The sequence below is a fragment of the Balaenoptera ricei genome, chromosome 7, assembly GCF_028023285.1.
Source record: "Balaenoptera ricei isolate mBalRic1 chromosome 7, mBalRic1.hap2, whole genome shotgun sequence".
NCBI classification, from domain to species: domain Eukaryota; kingdom Metazoa; phylum Chordata; class Mammalia; order Artiodactyla; family Balaenopteridae; genus Balaenoptera; species Balaenoptera ricei.
This window is the reverse complement of record NC_082645.1, coordinates 116,436,776-116,456,757: the sequence shown is the minus strand read 5'-3', so window position 1 is coordinate 116,456,757 and position 19,982 is coordinate 116,436,776. Positions and strand designations below refer to the sequence as shown.

General features: G+C 41.0%; 1 long non-coding RNA gene across 2 annotated transcripts; it reads right to left on the bottom strand.

The window, feature by feature from the left end:
• Nucleotides 1-9,633: 9,633 nt before the first annotated feature.
• Nucleotides 9,634-19,658, bottom strand: LOC132369315 (uncharacterized). Of its 2 annotated transcripts, none has more exons than XR_009504328.1 (3): nt 19,455-19,658; nt 16,827-17,783; nt 9,634-10,880 (listed from the first exon to the last, which is right to left on the bottom strand). It is a non-coding gene; the product is annotated as an uncharacterized LOC132369315 (long non-coding RNA). The 2 variants fall into 2 exon arrangements; XR_009504329.1 differs by lacking the exon at nt 9,634-10,880 and having other exon boundaries at nt 15,023-16,935; nt 17,155-17,783.
• Nucleotides 19,659-19,982: the final 324 nt, after the last annotated feature.

Below are 19,982 nucleotides of genomic sequence, written 5' to 3'. Positions count from 1 at the left end.
GGAATGCAAGGATTCTTCAGTATACGCAAGTCAATCAATGTGATAAACCATATTAACAAATTGAAGGAGAAAAACCATATGATCATCTCAACAGATGCAGAAAAAGCTTTTGACAAAATTCAACACCCATTTATGGTAAAAACCCTCCAGAAAGTAGGCAAAGAGGGAACTTACCTCAACATAATAAAGGCCATATATGACAAACCCACAGCTAACATTGTTCTCAGTGGTGAAAAACTGAAACCATTTCCACTAAGATCAGGAACAAGATAAGGTTGCCCACTCTCACCACTGTTATTCAACATAGTTTTGGAAGTTTTAGCCACAGCAATCAGAGAAGAAAAAGAAATAAAAAGAATCCAAATCAGAAAAGAAGAAGTAAAACTGTCACTGTTTGCAGATGACATGATACTACACATAGAGAATCCTAAAGATGCTACCAGAAAACTACTAGAGCTAATCAATGAATTTGGTAAAGTAGCAGCATACAAAATTAATGCACAGAAATCTCTTGCATTCCTATACACTAACGATGAAAAATCTGAAAGAGAAATTAAGGAAACACTCCCAGTTACCACTGCAACAAAAAGAATAAAATACCCAGGAATAAACCTACCTAAGGAGACAAAAGACCTGTATGCAGAAAACTATAAGACAATGATGAAAGAAATTAAAGATGATACAAACAGATGGAGAGATATACCATGTTCTTGGATTGGAAGAATCAACATTGTGAAAATGACTATGCTACCCAAAGCAATCTACAGATTCAATGCAATCCCTATCAAACTACCAATGGCATTTTCACAGAACTAGAACAAAAATTTCACAATTTGTATGGAAACACAAAAGACCCTGAATAGCCAAAGCAATCTTGAGAAAGAAAAATGGAGCTGGAGGAATCAGGCTCCCGGACTTCAGACTATACTACAGAGCTACAGTAATCAAGACAGTACGGTACTGGCATAAAAACAGAAATATAGATCAATGGAACAGGATAGAAAGCCCAGAGATAAACCCACACACATATGGTCACCTTATCTTTGATAAAGGAGGCAAGAATATACAATAGAGAAAAGACAGACTCTTCAGTAAGTGGTGCTGGGAAAACTGGACAGCTACATGTAAAAGAATGAAATTAGAACACTCTCTAACACCATTTACAAAAATAAACTCAAAATGGATTAAAGACCTAAGTGTAAGGCCAGACACTATCAAACTCTTAGAGGAAAACATAGGCAGAACACTCCATGACATAAATCACAGCAAGATCCTTTTTGGCCCACCTCCTAGAGAAATAGAAATAAAAACACAAATAAACAAATGGGACCTAATGAAACTTAAAAGCTTTTGCACAGCAAAGGAAACCATAAACAAGACAAAAAGCCAACACTCAGAATGGGAGAAAATATTTGCAAAAGAAGCAATTGACAAAGGATTAATCTCCAAAATATACAAGCAGCTCATGCAGCTCAATATCAAAAAGACAAACAACCCAATCCAAAATGGGCAGAAGACCTAAACAGACATTTCTCCAAAGAAGATATACAGATTGCCAACAAACACATGAAAGGATGCTCAACATCACTAATTATTAGAGAAATGCAAATCAAAACTACAATGAGGTATCACCTCACACCGGTCAGAATGGCCATCATCAAAAAATCTACAAACAATAAATGCTGGAGAGGGTGTGGAGAAAAAGGAACCCTCTTGCACTGTTGGTGGGAATGTAAATTGATACAGCCACTATGGAGGACAGTATGGATGTTCCTTAAAAAACTAAAAATAGAACTACCATACGACCCAGCAATCCCACTACTGGGCATATACCCTGAGAAAACCATATTTCAAAAAAAGTCATGTACCACAATGTTCACTGCAGCTCTATTTACAATAGCCAGGACATGGAAGCAACCTAAGTGTCCATCGACAGATGAATGGATAAAGAAGATGTGGCACGTATATACAATGGAATATTACTCAGCCATAAAAAGAAACGAAATTGAGTTATTTGTAGTGAGGTGGCTGGACCTATATGTATACATGCATATATACAAATGTATATATTCAAAGCTAATGTGCTTCAATTCATCAATTCAGTTATACCTTTATTATTCCTTGATTTCAAATTGAAATGTGCAAGGGCTGTCATGTCTGTTGATTATTTGGTTGACCAATGATAATTTGTAGGTCAGGATGGCTGCTGTTTCTACTGTAGGGTAATTCCATTGAAACCTCTCTGCTGGACATCTTCACTGCTGGTCACTGAAGCCTGGGCTGTGGGCACAGCCATGCCCCTCCTTCCCGTGTGCCCCTTTTAAGTGACCAGAGCCCTGTTGGTCATCCTGGCAGCTCTTTCTCAGGTGTGTTCAGACTGTAGCCTGCCTGCTGAGAGCAGCCCGCACTCCTGTTTAGTGATGGGTAAACAGAGATTTTTGCTTTATATTGAGAAAACTTTTTAACCCAATATTTGATGATTGAGATCCATGCTTTAGGATTTTACCTTGTAATTGATTATAAGCCACATGTTCAAAGACAAATCAAGTTGAATTTAATGGTGTGGAATCACAGAAATCAGAGCTAGTGTAGTTCACCTTCATTGCCCCCAAGGGGAGACTGAGTCCCAGAGTCCCCTTTACACGGACTTGCCCAGGGCCTCACGATCAATGCCAGCCCTGAGACTGGAGCCCAGGTCTTCAAATGACCAGTTCACAGTTCTTCTGTCACAAATGCTGTCCTTTGTTTTTTGTTTGTTTTTTTACTTTATTCGTTCATGTTCCAGTGCATGTAACTTCAACCTTTTATCTTTCCGTATGACTGAGTATTCTCAACTGTTTTGTAGTATTAAATGAGAATCTTTTAAAAGAGACATAAACATGACTCATACTGATTTAGGAGAAACACGTCCTGCTATTTAACTCATCAATAAATGAGGGAACCAGTGAGATGTTATGACCTGTTCAAAGGAGAATTCCAAGTGCCACACATACAACGGCAGGTAAGAGACGCAGAAAAGATCCTACAGATAGATGGAAACGGGTCAGTAATCAATTGCATTACACCAGATGCAAATAATTTACATTTTTATGGGCAAAAATAATTTGTATTAGTGTCGATTTTCTAAAACTTACAACGTTGTAAAATAATTCAAAGACAGTGAACAGGGGCCTTGGAAAGGTGTGCTAGATGGGACACACAGTAATTTTTTCCCTCACTTTAAAGTCTTTTACAATTTTCCCTAACAATAGTAGGAACTAATAGGTGTGATTTAAGAACTGAGAGTCTACAGTAACAGGTTTTTAAGCAAAGTTCCTTTGTGATTTTCTTCTCTTGGTATACGCCCTATTCACTTACTGAACAGAAATCTGATTTTAAAAGCAATTAAGTTTGGGAACAAATACTAATTATTGCCTCTTCCCCTTTCTCCCTGTTTTTACAATAGGGGTTTTACAATCACTGGGTCAAATGAAATGATTTTATAGCCTTGGCTGAATGATTTCTGCTTAATCGTATTTTCTAGGGCAGTTCCCACTTCTTCTGTAGCCCAGACTCCAAGTTCCTCTTCTTTCTTTAGCTGGGGTTATAGGGACATTCCATCCTCCCTTTTCCTTCTTGGACAGATACTTAAACTTGTCCAGACCAACCCTGAGAGGCTGAGCAAGGTTTCCCTTTCACAACAAGCGTCACTCTGACCAGACGGCCGTTATAAATGAATCCTTTATTTCTGAGCCCCAAGACACTGGACCCATTGCAGATCCAGGTAATTCCACCTGGACCTTGGGTTTGGTCCTTATTTTCCCTCCTGTGATGGGTCTAGTGTCTGTCACACTTCACTTATGGCCCTGTCCCGTGGGTGCTGGTTGTGTCCATCTCGGGAACTGAAATCTAACACATCCCTGTGCTTCCCTCCCTCTACAGACCAGTGATAACTTCCTGCCTGATGCTGACCATTTTCCATCCCACATCAGCAAGCCTCCCCACTTTGATCTTGCCGTAGATTTCCTGAGCCATGTCTGGATACCTTTACATCCCTTCCACCCGGTGGTTCCCACTGAACGGAGCATCTCTGTAAGATCCCCCAGCATCTGCCTTGCCCCAGTGCAGAGTCTAGTGCCAAAGCCAAGGGCTTCTCTCCTGCAGAATTCACCATAAGGAGTTAGCAGTTCAAGATCTCACAAATAGATTGTGCACATTCATTAAACAGATATTTAACGAGTGCCTACTATGTGCCTGCACTCCCAGGCTTCTTCTTCTCCTTTTTTTTTGTTAATTTTTATTGGAGTTGCTTTACAATGTTGCGGTAGTTTTGCTGTACAGCAAAGTGAATCAGTTACCAGGCTTATTATTCTTAAGCCTTAGAAAACAGAAGCGTTGGGTGTGATGTGAGTTCAGACCAATTGGTGAAGTACAGCCACACATGAACACCAGCAGTGTGACCCATGGGGAAACAGTGTCTCAGAATTTTTTTGCAATCTTAGCAAAATTCATGTGATTAAAATTATGCATTTGTCTATGTGTATTGGAAGTCTGGTTATGCCTACACCGTGTCAGCTGTTCTTACAAAAATTCTTCAATCTCTCTAACTCCATGGTAGATCACACAGTGCAAATAACAACAACAGCAACAATAACAATATTAGTAATCAAAACTTAGATGAGTCCTTGGAGAGGAGCAATGGAGAGAGAGACAGGTGTCCATACGTTTGTTCTCTACATCTGTGTCTCTATTTCTGCTTTGCAAATAAGATCATCTATACCATTTTTTTAGATTCCACATACATGTGTTAATATACAATATTTGTTTTTCTCTTTCTGACTTAACTTCACTCTGTATGGCAGTCTCTAGGTCCATCCATGTCTCTACAAATGATCCAATTTCATTCCTTTTTATGGCTGAGTAATATTCCATTGTATATATGTACCACATCTTCTTTATCCATTCCTCTGTTGATTTGTAAAGCAACTATACTCCAATAAAAATTTTTTAAAAAAGTATTATGTGAACAAAAGTAATAAAAGTGATATCCACCCCCCCCCAAAAAAAAGAAAAAGAGAGAGAGGCAGGACTTTTAAGGCCTTGGAATCTGCATGGCTTAAAAAGGGACATTGACCTTCTATCAGTGAAGCTTCTGGGAGGCAGAAGAAACTGACCTTGGCCACACTTAGTTGCTTGGGAGCACTTTTTAGAGCAAATGCCCTCCACGTCCTGCTATTTCAGACTCAAGAAGGTATAAATATACACTCTTCCTGGTTTTTCTAGAAGGTGCTTATTTAACAAAAGCAATTTCACATGTAATCCAGAAATTCTGCTTTAGAGACCACCTTTGAAGGAGGCAAGCAATTAACCCTTTTGTTTTCAATTTGTCTGTTATTTCCAGGATCAAATGCTATTACTGGGGAGAACTTCTCTATGGAGTAGAGATGGCAATATGTATGGGAGCCCAGGAGAGGAGCAGAGGGCAAGAATCTACTGGATCAATGGAAAACAGCCTTTCTTTTGTAAAACTAAAATTTAGGGTTGTAATTATCTCAGTTTAGTTAAATCTAGGATAAAATTAGTACCACTGTCTTTAGCACAGTATTCCAGTGAGAATGTGGCTATGAAAAGGATGACTTAGAAAAAAGTGTGTTCTGATTTTATTTGGGCCTCTATTATTTAATACATAATTCTGTGATACAGTGGAAAATGGGCATGGTTTCCAAGACTTGGCTCTTGTAATATTTCTTTTTAACAATGACTTGTAAAGTCCTTTGTTAAACAGAAATGACTTATAAAGTCCTTTGTTTAACAGCTAGTGGCAAATAAAAATAATTTATTTTTAGTCTCACTGGCTGTTTGTCCTAAGAGTCTAGTTAAATGTTTATTGCTAGTTTAAATTAATAATGGCAGCAGAAAATTCTTGCTATGTGTTTTATGAAAGAAGCAGTGACGTTTTAGATATAGAGTCCAATAACTCTAAGCAAAAGCTGGTGAGTTTAATTTCTGTGCTAGTAGAGGCCTAGGCTATTTAAAATAGCATCGGGTGCCGGATTTGCAAATCTGCTTTTGGCAAAGCCATCAGTTTTCTGACTCGCTCTTTCAGAGATCCCTGGTGACCTCCCGAGGGCCATGGACTATATTTTTTCTCAGGGCAAATGAGGAAAAGGCTGTCAGATATCAAACAGGTGCCCCCTGAAAGTGTCTGGCACAGCTCCTAACACATCATGGGCCCTCGGAGCCACGCTGGTGATCGTTACTCTCCATCACCTTGACAACAGCGAACACCGGGACAGCCTGTCTTTTCCTGCCTCTCTGGACCCCAAAGGTGAAGTAAGGAAGCCCGTCCCCTTCTGGATCGCTCTGTGGCCTTTGACCACTGCCACCACTCTGCTGCCTGAAATAGCATCCTTGGTGCCCTTCCAGCTCTCCCAACCCCACTTCCTTGTGGGCTCCCATTCTTGCTTCTCTCAAAAGGCAGGTCTTCTCTTAAACCTGCAAATAGTAGCCTTGAGGTTGCCCAGGATCTCCGCCATGGCTCTTTTACCAGGAAGGTAAGGCCTATTGTTAAGTTTGAATTATATATATCTATTTATATATTTGAAAATATATTTATATATTTTATACATGCATTTATATATATAGTTTGTCTTCTATAGTCTTTCTCTCATGAATTGTTTGGTGTCATTATCCTTACACATATTACATTGGGAACACTTGTGAAACCATTTGTACAATTTGGTTTTTTACATAGTAATGCTATTAAGCATTGGTTTGTCGTGTATGTGACACACATATATTTGAGTTTGCTAGTTCGTTTTTTTGACTTTATTCATGGGTTCTAGTTTGTTTTATGAGAAGGTGATTTTTCATCGTTATCAAAGGCAGTGCCTCTTAGGGACTGGGTTTGCCTGGCACTGGTACAGTGGGGTCCATACCCTAAATAACAGCTCTTTTGACTAACATCATTCAGCTTCCTAGAAAACTTTCTCACCTCTTGCTCATGTCCTTAAAACAAAGGGGACTGTGTCTCCATACTAGGATGGTGTGTGTGCTGTGTGCAGCTAAAGTTGGGAAGAGCAGCTGCTCCCGAGTGGGGAGAACTGGGTGACACAAGTGCTTTGGGGAGAAAGAAGACAGACTGGTCAAACGCTGCCTCTTGGAGAGTATGAAATAAATGTAGTCTGGCATATTAAAATACAATTTAATGGTTGGATTGAGTGTCCACTTTCTTGCCTCTTTGTGTGTGCAAATCCTTGAATCTGGAGGTCTTTCTATTCACAGTTGCACATGGTGGCCAAGGAACATGTTGCAATACTGAATAATTCATAGTCTCTCTGTCTCCATATATATATATATATATATATATATATATATATACACACACACATTACTCTCTGTAAGGATTAATATCATACACATACACACACACACACGTGTAAGTACAACGGGTGTAAAGGATGATTCCGTTTCTTTCTATTCACAAGAACAGTGAACGTTGGACTTGCACATGCTTTTGTTTTTATTAAAATATTTAGTAAGATGTAATAAAAATAAATTTGAAGTTTCAGTTCTTCATAGATAATAGTGATTTAAAATTCTTGTAACCATGAGTTTAAACTTTGCCTTTTAATTTTTTTTAAAAATTAATTAATTAATTAATTTATTTTTTGCTGTGTTGGGTCTTCGTTTCTGTGCAAGGGCTTTCTCTAGTTGTGGCAAGCGGGGGCCACTCTTCATTGCGGTGCGCGGGCCTCTCACTATCACGGCCTCTCTTGTTGCGGGGCACAGGCTCCAGACGCGCAGGCTCAGTAGTTGTGGCTCACGGGCCTAGTTGCTCCGCGGCATGTGGGATCCTCCCAGACCAGGGCTCGACCCGTGTCCCCTGCATTGGCCGGCAGATTCTCAACCACTGCGCCACCAGGGAAGCCCCAACCCTTTTAATTTTTTAATTAAGTTTTTATTGGAGTACAGTTGCTTTACAATGTTGTGTTAGTTTCTGCTGTACAGCAAAGTGAATCAGCTATACGTATACCTATATCCCCTCTTTTTTGGATTTCCTTCCCATTTAGGTCACCACAGAGCATTGGGTAGAGTTCCCTGTGCTACACAGTAGGTTCTCATTAGTTATCTATTTTATACATAGTATCAATAGTGTATATATATCAATCCCAATCTCCCAATTCATCCCCCTTTTTCCCCCCTTGGTATCCATACGTTTGTTCTCTACATCTGTGTATCTGTATCATTTTTCTAGATTCCACATATAAGCAGTATTATATGATATTTGTTTTTCTCTGACTTACTTCACTCTGTATGACAGTCTCTAGGTCCATCCACGTCTCTGAAAATGGTACAATTTCGTTCCTTTTATGGTTGAGTAATATATTCCATTGTAGGTATGTACCACATCTTCTTTACCCATTCCTCTGTTGTTGGACATTTAGGTTGCTTCCATGTCCTGATTGTAAATAGTGCTCCAGTGAACATTGGGGTTCATGTATCTTTTTGAATTATGATTTTATCTGGGTATATGCCCAGGAGTGGTATTGCTGAGTCATATGGTAGAAACTTTGTCTTTTAATTTTAATTAAAATCTTGACGATCTTAGAAGAAAAATATTCTTTGAAAACTCACGAAAATAATTTTAGATGTTTTATCTTCATTCAGTTTCTATTTTGAAGAAAATAGTTCAAATTTTGTACATTTGGAATGCAATTAAATTTTATTTTTTAATCCTTTAAATCATTAGTATCAATGGAATGCAACTTATGCAGAAAAAATAATATAGTGATTTTTGAGAAGTGAAAACAAGAAAATAATTTTATTGAATAAATATAACATGTTAATTATGCACACATTCGTTGTATGACTTCCCCAAATATTGCTGGCTTGGTGACAGAACATCCAGACACAATGCAATAATGGTTAAGTTTGGTTTTTGATATTTTGTCAACTTCCAGTCATATAAACACCATGGCTTTATGCAAATTTTTTTGCTTTTGTTGTTTGCTGTGATAGTATATTTGTCAAGTTAAAAGGATACATCATATTTAACTTAACAATGTGTTAATTTGTTTTATAACTTGCGGATATTTACACGTGTGATATGCAGGCCGTCACGTGTACGCTGTGTTTCTGGCCTCGTAAATGTCTGGCAATCCTGGTTGAAACCGTCCCGGTGACCTACCTGTCTGTCTTTGGTGTTGAGTTTCTAAGTCCCCATTTCAGTTTCATGTAATATAAATCTTTCACCAGTATTCTCTTATTTTTATGGCTTTGGATAAATTTTTAAGGGTACAAATCCTTCATCTGTCAGGAATTCATTTTGGTTTAACATGAAAAGTAAGGACATAATCATATCTCCCAAAACCTTAGCCAATTGTACAAATATGATTTTGATGAAAAAATCTTTCATTTCCTTACTAATTTGCAATATTACCTTTATCATATGTTACCTTTATTTGTAACATGTGTTTTCGTCATTACTATTTTGTTTAATTGTTTCTGGGCCATCATTGTACTGTTGGTCATCATTGTTTTGCTTTATAATATTCTTTAGAGTATGTCTCACGTCACCATTTTTATTTTTCAAAAATGATATAGATAGTCTTAAGAATTTATTTCCCAGATGAACTTTACAATATCTGGCATGTGAAATACAATTTTCTTCTTTGTTAGAACAAGAACAAAATATTTATGAAATTTTGGGTATGAAAGAGAAAGATCCGATAGCTCTTACAGTATTTAAAAAAAAAAAAAAGTTTCCTTTCAGACTTTGGAGACAATGCAAACACATTTTCCACATTGACAAGTACTGTTCTGCTTTGCTTTTTGCACCTACTGGGGCATGCTGGGAATCTGTGTCGGGGGTCAAGCCCTTTGTTCAGCGAGGGACCCCCCCATTGGGTTGGTGAGGCTGGCTTTGTTCAGTGGTGAGAAATCCAGGGAGAAGCGTAGTGGGGAGGCTTGCTGACAGTCCTAGCAGAACAATGAGAGATCTGCACGGAATCCACTTAGAGAGAGGAGCTGTGTTTCTAGGATTCTGTCCTGCTACATCCTGTGCACAAAGGGAAGGGATCTGGAAAGAACAGGAGGGAGGGAGTGATCTAACCAGAGGTTCAAGATGGGCCTTGACTCTGGGAGGGACTTAGGGCAGGAAGTTAGTCAAGATGGACCGTAAACCAGTGGTTGAAGCTGAGACTGGTCTGTGGGCAGAAGTGGGGGAAGAGGCATTGTGATGTAGGGTGTATAGGAGACACAGGTGCTGGGGGACTGGGGGCATGAAGTTTACCAATTCTGCAGACCTGGGGGATCTTTGAGAGCTGAAATGTCATCCAACAGCCCTTCACTGTACTATAGGATTCTTTTTTGTTCAGTCTTCTCCTTCAGGCATTGGAGATTGCAAAAACATATTTTTGCATATTGATGCATTCCAGTCCTACTGGAAACATACCACTTTCAAGGCAGGCTGCCTAGGAACGCTTTAAAGAGCCTGATCACAGAGTCTCTATTGGGCTTCCTTCCATGAAAACCAAGCAGGAAATTCAGCAACATCCTGTCCAAGCCCCACAGGGACGGTCCTTTCCTGGTGGACCTGCTGTCATAGGGCGCAAAGTGTGTGCAATTTTCTCAGCATCCAGTGATCAAAGATATGAGGGTATGGATTTTAGAAAAGGCTCCTCTCCAAACAAAACTAGCTACATAATTTGCAGGGCCTAGTGCAGAAACAAGGAAGTTCAAAATGCAAGAGCAGAACATTAAACCTGGCGCGGGCTGCCTGAGCTCGGGGCCTGTGAAGTGGCTCCTCCTCCAAAAGGGCCTTGATGGTGTATGACGTCTGAAAACCACACGTTCCAATCACCGAATGTTTCATCTGTGCAAGGCGAATCATAATGGTCCTAGGAGAAAATTTTTGGCTTGAGAGTCTCGAGATAAACAAGGTGAAAAATTTTAGAGAATCATCATTGAAGGAGATGGAAGATTCATGAAGGGAAATTGGGGAGCAGAGAGAAAGGGAAAAAAGTACCAAGCATGCCAGGTACTTGTGGGGTACACACTGTGATAGCCACAGTTCTTGTGAACATCATACAAAGTACAGCGTGAGAAGAAATCATGTTGATGATGGTGACAAATTTAGTAAAACCAATGTGCAAATTATTGAGAGGACCAGAGGCAAAAGGTAACATCTGGCCCAATAATAACATAAACAAAATAAAGGGACCAAGAGAGATGAAGTCTGAAATAATAAAAGATTCATATGTTCAGATAGATAAAATCAGACTTTAAGAAAAAACAGGGATGTAATAATGGCAAGACTAAATGCAAGGGTTAAAAAAAAAGTGAAAAGAAACTATAAAATACTTTAAAATGATTGCATAAGTTTGCTAAGGCTGTCATAACACAGTGTCACATACTGGGGGCTTAAACAACAGAAATGTATTGTCTTTCAGTTCTGGAGGCTGGAAGTCCAAGATCAAGGTGTCAGTAGGACTGGTTTCTTCTAAGGCTCTGAAGAGAATCTGTCCCAGGCCTCTCCCCTGCTTCTGGTGGTTTGCTGGCAACTTTTGGTGTTCTTTGGCTTTCAGAAATGTCATCCTGATCTCAGCCTTCATGTTCACATGGCCTTCTCCCTGCATGCATCTCTGTGTCAAAATTTCCCCTTTTTATAAGGACACCAGTCATTTTAGATTAAGGCCCACCCTACTCCAGCATGACCTCCTCTTAACTAATTACATCTGCAACGACCCCATTTCCAAATACTATCACATTCTGACATACTGGGGTTTAGGACTTCAACATATGAATTTGGGGGGAATGGGACATAATTCAACCCATGACAATGATAAACAAGATAAAGATAAAACCAGGACAGTAAAGAGATAATTTAAAAGACAAACAGTAAGAGCGCTAGATTTCATAGTGTAGGCTATACTACAACAGGCAAATATAAGACTTTCAAAATTAGAATATTAAACAGAAATCTTTCATGTGGACGAAACAACAAATGAAAGGCAAACCTTTCTGGAAAACAAAACCAGAACAAAACAAACAGACAAATAAAATAATGGGCGCTTCTAACTCCCTAAAGCAGCTCCTTTTGGCTGAGACCTCTTCATGTGTCCCCAGGGCAGAGAGCCCAGAGGTAGTGGCTGACCCGAAACAAAATAGAGAATATCTTCATGTCAGAGTCCAAGTCCACCATGTGACCCCCACCATTCTGCGTGGGGAAATTCTTGCTGTACCTACTACTTTCTTTTTTCCAGTTTGGCTACTCTGTGTGTGTGTGTGTGTGTGTGTGTGTTTTCAAAGCCCAGAGCATAGAGAAAGTAGTCAGGATTTTGAAAGAGACAGTGTGTCTATTGGGAAGAGAATCTACAAGCTCTGGTAGAATAGCAGGGAGAAGAGAAGGTCAGGAGTAATGGTGGTCAGGTTGCAGAGGAAGCATTTCGAGGGGCTTATTTGGAGAAGAATGACATCTGAGGAAGCTCTAGTTGGTTCTGGAGCAAGAGGAATAATGACAGAGAAAAGGCAAGGACATTCAAGAAAGCCGGCTTCTCCGTGTTGTCTGTTTCCCTTTGGCATTTTGGAGACGCTGAAGTAAAGATCTGAATTCCTTTCACCTCTTTGCATCCTTGGATGTGACTCCATGGACCAAGCAAGGTGTTGCTTTCACACTGATGGCAATTTGCTGGGTATTATGTATTGAGCACATACTAAGCGTAGGGGAGGGACACAGCAGAGAGTGTCATGAACGTGGCCCGCTCTCTGGGGAGGTCTTATCCAGAGAACAGGTTAAGCTGCCTGCGCATCACGGAGAAAAGCTGAGTCTGCATTCAGCTTTTCCTTGTGTTACCTAGAAGTGACAGACTTTCTTGTCTTCATTTTCCCTCATTTTTCATATGGAGACAATGAACTATATTATAATGTTATTATAATATCACTCATTGAAATATTTAATAAATAATAGCTCTCTGCAAGTTTTTTGTCAATGCTGCAGATGGTCAAGCTGAAATGTTAGGTGGTGTTATCTGTAGAGGCTAAAAAGAAGAAAGGCACAGATTATTTACAGCAGCTCTGCACTGGAGTGTTGAGACCCCCTCATCCACCCCGAGTTTGCCTGGTATGATGTCAACTCACCCTTTCCTGCGGGGCCTTCTCCTGTGATCCCTCTCGTTGGTTCCACCTGACTTGTTTCAATCAGGGAAACTCCAGACATTTCGTCTGGGTTAATGATATTCGTCTCATGATCTCAAACTTTCAAACATTAGTGTTGAAGCACCCAATGTGGTACAAGGACATATATGGTGCAGAATATAAGATGGATGTTCCCTGGGTCCCCAGGGCCTCTGATGGCTCGAGACCCAGACCTGGTGGTAACTTGAAAAGAAAACAGTGGTTCGTACTTGTCTTCAATCTCAACAGCTGCCCCTCCTTCCAGCAGTCTTGATTCCAGGCTCTCGCTGGGTCCTTTCAGGAGGAGAAATAAGAAATGCTCCAGCAAGCAGAATGAGTCAGCACAGAAAGGGGAAGAAATTCATTATCACACAAACAGACTAGAATTTATTTGAATGAATAATAAGGAAAATATATCCATTTTTGTCCTATAAGAATATTTGAAATTCAAGATAACTGATGTTTATGCATATTTACAGCATCTATTATTATAGGTCTTAGTTGCCCATTCCATTAGGAAAGATGTGTGTTTTCTAACAAGAGATGAGCTCAAAGTGATTTATAATGGAGCTGGGTGCATGCCTCCCCTCCCATCCCACACCCCCTGCCCAGATTGGGGAGTGACTGTGCCAGCCTCTGATCTTTCTTGCCTCGCCCATCTGCCCACGGGAAGCTGGACTTGTGCTTGACCACGCTTGTACAGGTGGCCAGGGAACGTCCAAGGGCAATTGTAATTTGGCCACAGATAATCCACCAAGTGGAGAAAATATCCATAAATGATGTCAGTCAGGGGAGGACTGAGAGCATATCTGTTTAGCAATAAAGATTATTCTTTTCAATTCATCTACTTTGACCTTAAAAAACAAACTTGTTTCTGCTATGAGGGTGCCCACATTTTTCTTTAATGGCTTCTTGTGGCAGCCGCTGAAAGAACTTTTATTTTATTTGAGTATACTTGTCCTGGTTGGCAATATATGAAAAATAAGGTAATTTTTTCCTTCAGTGAATTCATTCAATTTTCTGCAATACCCAGATGTTTCCAACTTGGAGGTGATTTCCAAAGATACCTGATGATTTCCATCTTATTGCACACTGGAGATAAGAAAAGGATATTCACAGAATATATTTAACATAAATTTCCTCAGCAAATAACTTTATAGGCTTTTTGCACTTCTGCTTCTATGGGTCACAGACTTGCAATTCAAGAACGCCACCCCTGGGACTTCCCTGGTGGCACAGTGGTTAAGAATCCGCCTGCTAATGCAGGGGACATGGGTTCGAGCCTTGGTCCAGGAAGATCCCACATGCCGCAGAGCAACTAAGCCCATGAGCCACAACTACTGAGCCCGCGTGCCACAACTACTGAAGCCTGTGTGCCTAGAGCCCATGCTCTGCAAACAAGAGAAGCCACCACAATGAGAAGCCCGTGCACCACAACGAAGAGTAGCCCCTGCTCGCCGCAACTAGAGAAAGCCTGCTCGCAGCAACAAAGACCCAATGCAGCCATAAAAAAATAAATAAATAGGGCTTCCCTGGTGGCGCAGTGGTTAAGAATCCGCCTGCCAATGCAGGGGACACGGGTTCGAGCCCTGGTCCCGGAAGATCCCACATGCCGTGGAGCAGCTGGGCCCGTGAGCCACAACTACTGAGCCTGCGCGTCTGGAGCCTGTGCTCCGCAACAAGAGAGACCACGATAGTGAGAGGCCTGCGCACTGCAATGAAGAGTGGCCCCCGCTCGCCACAACTGGAGAAAGCCCTCACACAGAAACGAAGACCCAACACAGCCATAAATAAATAAATAAATAAAATTTAAAATAAATAAATAAATAAATAAATTTATATATATAAAAAAAGAACTCCACCCCCTCAGCTAAAATCCTGTACGTATTATTATTATTACAAGGCCCAGTGTGGGTAGCACCAATTTCTGTATAATCTTTATTGCTTTTTAAAAACAACTTCCCCAGGTAATTAGTCTCTTTGGAATATACTGATTGTATGCCTGTCTTTCCAAGTGGAATACGGAGGCAGTGTCACAGGATGATAGTGATGTTTCTTACAGGACGTTGGCAAACCAGCCATCTTCCACCAAGTGGTGACATTCTATCCTTGAAAGTGACTGGTCCCTGGCTGACAGTGGACAAAGACACGGAACTCTGTGATGACGCCCTCGATGCTCTGTTCTCCCCCATGTTCATGCTGGGATGCCCAGGGAGACTTCTCTATTCCCCCCAACGTCTGTGCTGGCACCACCAGGTGTGGACCGCTTCGCAACCCCTGGATCATGTCACTTAGCCCAGTTCATTCTCAGGAACAGTCCCCTGGGTGTTGCTGGGAGACAGTAATCAAAAGGCCCTTCATCGGTCATCACCACCTCTTTTCTGAGCCACCTCTGGGCCCATCACTTCTCCTCTGCTTCTCTGTCTCGCTGTTGAGGCCACCTGAGAAAACTACACATGTTCTTGCTGTAAGGCCACGCAGGGAACATCCAAGCTGGGATGCTCTTCACTGTCACATCTGTAACACTGTCAAGGGCTTTCAGAGTCACAGGGAGAAGAAACAATTTGAAAACTTTGACAGAAGATCACCTCCTTGACTCAAGAATTCCTTAAGAACTTCTTTAAGAGGTTCTAAAAGAATTAGAAATGTTTCTAAGCAAAAGAAATACTGTTTGCAGTATGGGGGTTAAAGTCACGGGCCCTGGAGAGTCAGATGGGCCGAGGTCAAGGCCTGGCATCACCACTTTCCAGCCGAGGGACCTCCAGCAGGTCACGCCTCCACGCCAAGCATGCTTTTCATCTTAGAAACAAAGAGAGTGACAGTAGACACATCGCTTATTGGCTGATGTGAGGGTGAAATGAGATGGTACCTCAGACACACAGCAAGCACTTGTTCTTGTTTTGACTTTGAGGAAATAAAAGCATGTTCTTTATTCCCCTGGTGAGATGCAGTCATCAGACCTTCGCCTCCCCTTCATCCATGGTCTAGTGGGGGTGGACCGAGGGCAGGTTCACTATACACACCCAGCAAGAGCCCCTCCTCCTCCAAACAAGAAGGTCACCGGCTCCTTATCAGATGGAACCTGTTGGCAGCTGGTCCCTTCAGGGCTCAGGGAACAAAGCTGCCTTCTGGTTAATTTGTCCACCACTAAGATGCTTTTACCCGCTGAATTATGTTCCCCCCAAATTCAACCCCCAGGATCTCAGAATGTGACTGTATTTAGAGATAAGGCCTTTAACCAGGTGATTAAGTTAAAACAAGCCCGTCAGGATGGACCCTAATCTGATGTGACTGGTGACCTCATAAGAAGAGGAGATTAGGACACAAAGAGAAGCCAGGTATGTGTGTGCGAAGAGGTCAGGCCACATGAGGGTGTGGCGAGAAGGCGCCACCTGCAAACCAACGAGAGGGTCTCACCAGAAACCAGCCCTGCCCACACCTTGAGCTTGAACGTCCAGCCTCCAGGACTGTGAGGAAATAGACGCCTGCTGTTTAAGCCACCTGGTCTCTGGTATTTTGTCACAGTGGCCTGAGCTCCCTAAGACAGGTGCCATCACACCTGACAGAAGCTCCTCCTGGTGACTGATGGTGGCTCCCCCCCACCTGTGGATGAACCAGCCTCTCCAGGAGGACCTGATGCAAACTCAGCCCATCTGGCTTCCTCCAATTACCTCTTCTTCCTCCTCCTTTGTCTCAGTTCAGAAACCCCTCCAGCCACCTTGGCCCAGAACCTCAGTGGTTCTCCACTCCAGCTGGTTGGTGGGATCATCCACGGGGCTCCTGGCAGAAATAGCAATGGCCTTGCATCATTGTTTAAGAAGCAAGACACTCCCTGGCGGTTGCCATGGGCACCCGGCTGTGACCCCGTCCTATCCTGACTTCCTCTTCCCTCTTCCCGTCAGTAACCAGGCTTCTCACCTGAACTTGGCCTCCATCCCTCCTCTCCAAGCTCTCAGCCTCTGGTCTAGATCAGGTCACTGCAATGACTTCCAGACGTACCTGCTTGTCTCTGGTTCCTGTGTCTCCGAGCTGTCCTCCAGAGGGTCCTGCTAGCATCCACCCGGTCGTGTCCCGACTCTGTCCTCCTTTCAATGATATTTGCTGGCTCCCTCGCAAGTTAGGATTAGTCGTACACCCTTGACAGTCAAGCTTGGACTCTACCATTTATTTCCACCCTTGCTGCGGGCCCCTCCCTGCCGTGGACCACTTTCTGTTGTCACACTGAACTGTTATGACATCTTGACCCTGGGGAGCCTCCAGGCCTCCCACGTGGGCTTTCAGGGCTGCTCTGCTTGGGCTGGACTAGCCTCTTCCTTGTAAGGTCTCCCCCCGAGGAGCCTTCCTCACCTCCCCCACCAGACATTTGCATCTCCTCATATTGTCATGTATGTCATGTACAAATGCATACATACATATATACAAAACACACATACATATACACGTATATAAGCATATACATGCACGTATATATACTATATATAGTCTACATTTATGTGTGCAAGTTATAAGTGCCATACAGGTGAAAATGTTTTGTTCACCTTTATTTAGTCTTTGGTGTGATGAATTGGGAGATTGGAATTGACATGTATACACTGTTGTGTATAAAATGGATGAGTAATAAGGACCTGCTGTATAAAAAAATAAAAGAAAAAAAGAAAAAAAAAAAGAAAGAGATCAGATTTGTTGTTATCAGAAGTGGGGGGTGGAAAGAGGGGGAACTGGATGAAGGTGGTCAAAGGGTACAAACTTACAGCTGTAAGATAAATAAGTACTAGGGATGCAGTGTGCCACATGATAAATAGAATGAACACTGCTGTATGTTATATATGAAAGCTGTTAAGTGAGTAAATCCTAAGAGCTCTCATCACAAGGAAAAACTTTGTTTCCTTCATTTATAAGAGATAATGGATATTGGATCTATATCTATAAGAGATAATGGATATTATCTATAAGAGATAATGGATATTCTATAAGAGATAATGGATATTCACTAAACTTATTGTGATAGTTGTTTCATGATATATGTAAGTCATATCATTACATGGTACACCTGAAACTTATGCAGTGCTGTATGTCAATAATATCTCAATAAAACTGGAAGGAAAAAAAATTTATCTACGTAGAATATATAAACAAATATAATAAACTAGTTTTCAAACAAAATGTATAAAAATATAAAATAAGTATTTAAAATACATATGTAATTTTGCAAGATATAGAAATGTAGAAATAGGCTATACATAAATATATCAACATATAAATATATTGACATATAGACAAATATTTATAAGTACGTTATTTTCCAAGTGAAAACCTGAATTTGTCCCCAGTCAGGAGGGAAAGGATTTGAAATGTTATCTCTGTATTAAACCAGATTTTCATATCTACATGTGTCTATTTCTGAATTCTCTATTTTGTTCTATTAATACATGTCCTTTCTTATGCCAATATCACACTATTTTAATTATAGCTTTGTAATGTGTTTTGATCCTTGATAGGATAATTTCCTTTTCATTTTTCTTTTTAAAATGTCATTGCTATTTTTGCATATTTTCTTTTCCATATGAATTTGAAAATCAAGTTCCAATAAATCCTACAGGAATTTCAGTTGGAATGACATTGAATTTACAGATTACTTAGAGTGAAAACTGACGTCATTATGATAACAAAAATTCCCATCCAGGAATATTCTGTTTCTCTATTTGAGTCCTTAGGTTTTTCAGTTAGGTGTTATAGATTTTTTTTTATATAGGTACAACACATTTCTTGGAAGGTTTAATTTAATGTGTTTGTTGCTTCTTGTTGTAAATGGGATACTTAAAAAAAAAACTTTTACAGTGGAAAGTTTCAAAAGAACATACAACTTGAGACAAAGAACGCTTATGTACCCAAACCCAAACTTCAACAATGATTAACTCATGACTTAGTCTCACTTCCTCTCTACCCCACCCCATCCCCTCCTCCCTGCACAGTTACTTTGAAGCAAATCCTGGATTTCACATCATTTCCATCATTGACTCTTTCATGTTAATTTATTATTAGTTTTAGCAACATGTAGTTAATTTACTTTGCTTTTTTAGGTGGAGACTCTTTTCAATTTCTCTCTCTAGTCCCCAACAGGAAACAGAACACAAGGTAGGTCATTAATACTCGGATGGTTCAAAAAATAAATTTGTTCCTAACTCATGGTCATGATTACATCTCTCACTTGCTGTGTGACCCTAGGAGGTCATCTAAACCCTAGTGTCACGTGACACCAATGGGCAGTTCTTCCCAGCACACAGCAGCCTTAAACTCACTCTCAGGTTTAGTAGAGCGGTGCCGTCCTCCTCTGCTGTTTCACATTCCACAGACAACGAGCTCCTTGGCCATCAGGAAAAACATCCAGTGGTTTGGACCAGCCTCTCCTTACCTCCTCCGAGCCCCCAGGTCTCCGTCCTCAGATGTGTGCACCTTGGGTTTATTTTCCAAGTGCAGCAGCAGCAGCAGCAAAAGTGGGGCAAAGTTCACCTGAGCACAAACCTGAGCACAGCCTGGCTAGTCATTTATGTAGCGTTTCTACTGCTCAGAACCTGAATCCATTATTCAGCCTTAAAACAGGAATACAATATGCAAATGCAGCATGCAGAAGTGCACACACAGCACACATCATACTTCAGTTTTGGCAACTGCTAGGCCCACTGGAGTTAGAGAGGGAGAGAGAGAGAGAGAGAGAGAGAGAGAGAGGGAGAGAGAGAAAGATGCTTCATTTCCTCTGCCTGCAAATCAATAGAAAGAGATGCAAGCCTTAGTCATGGCCCGGGCATTTCCTGATACAAGGGCACCGG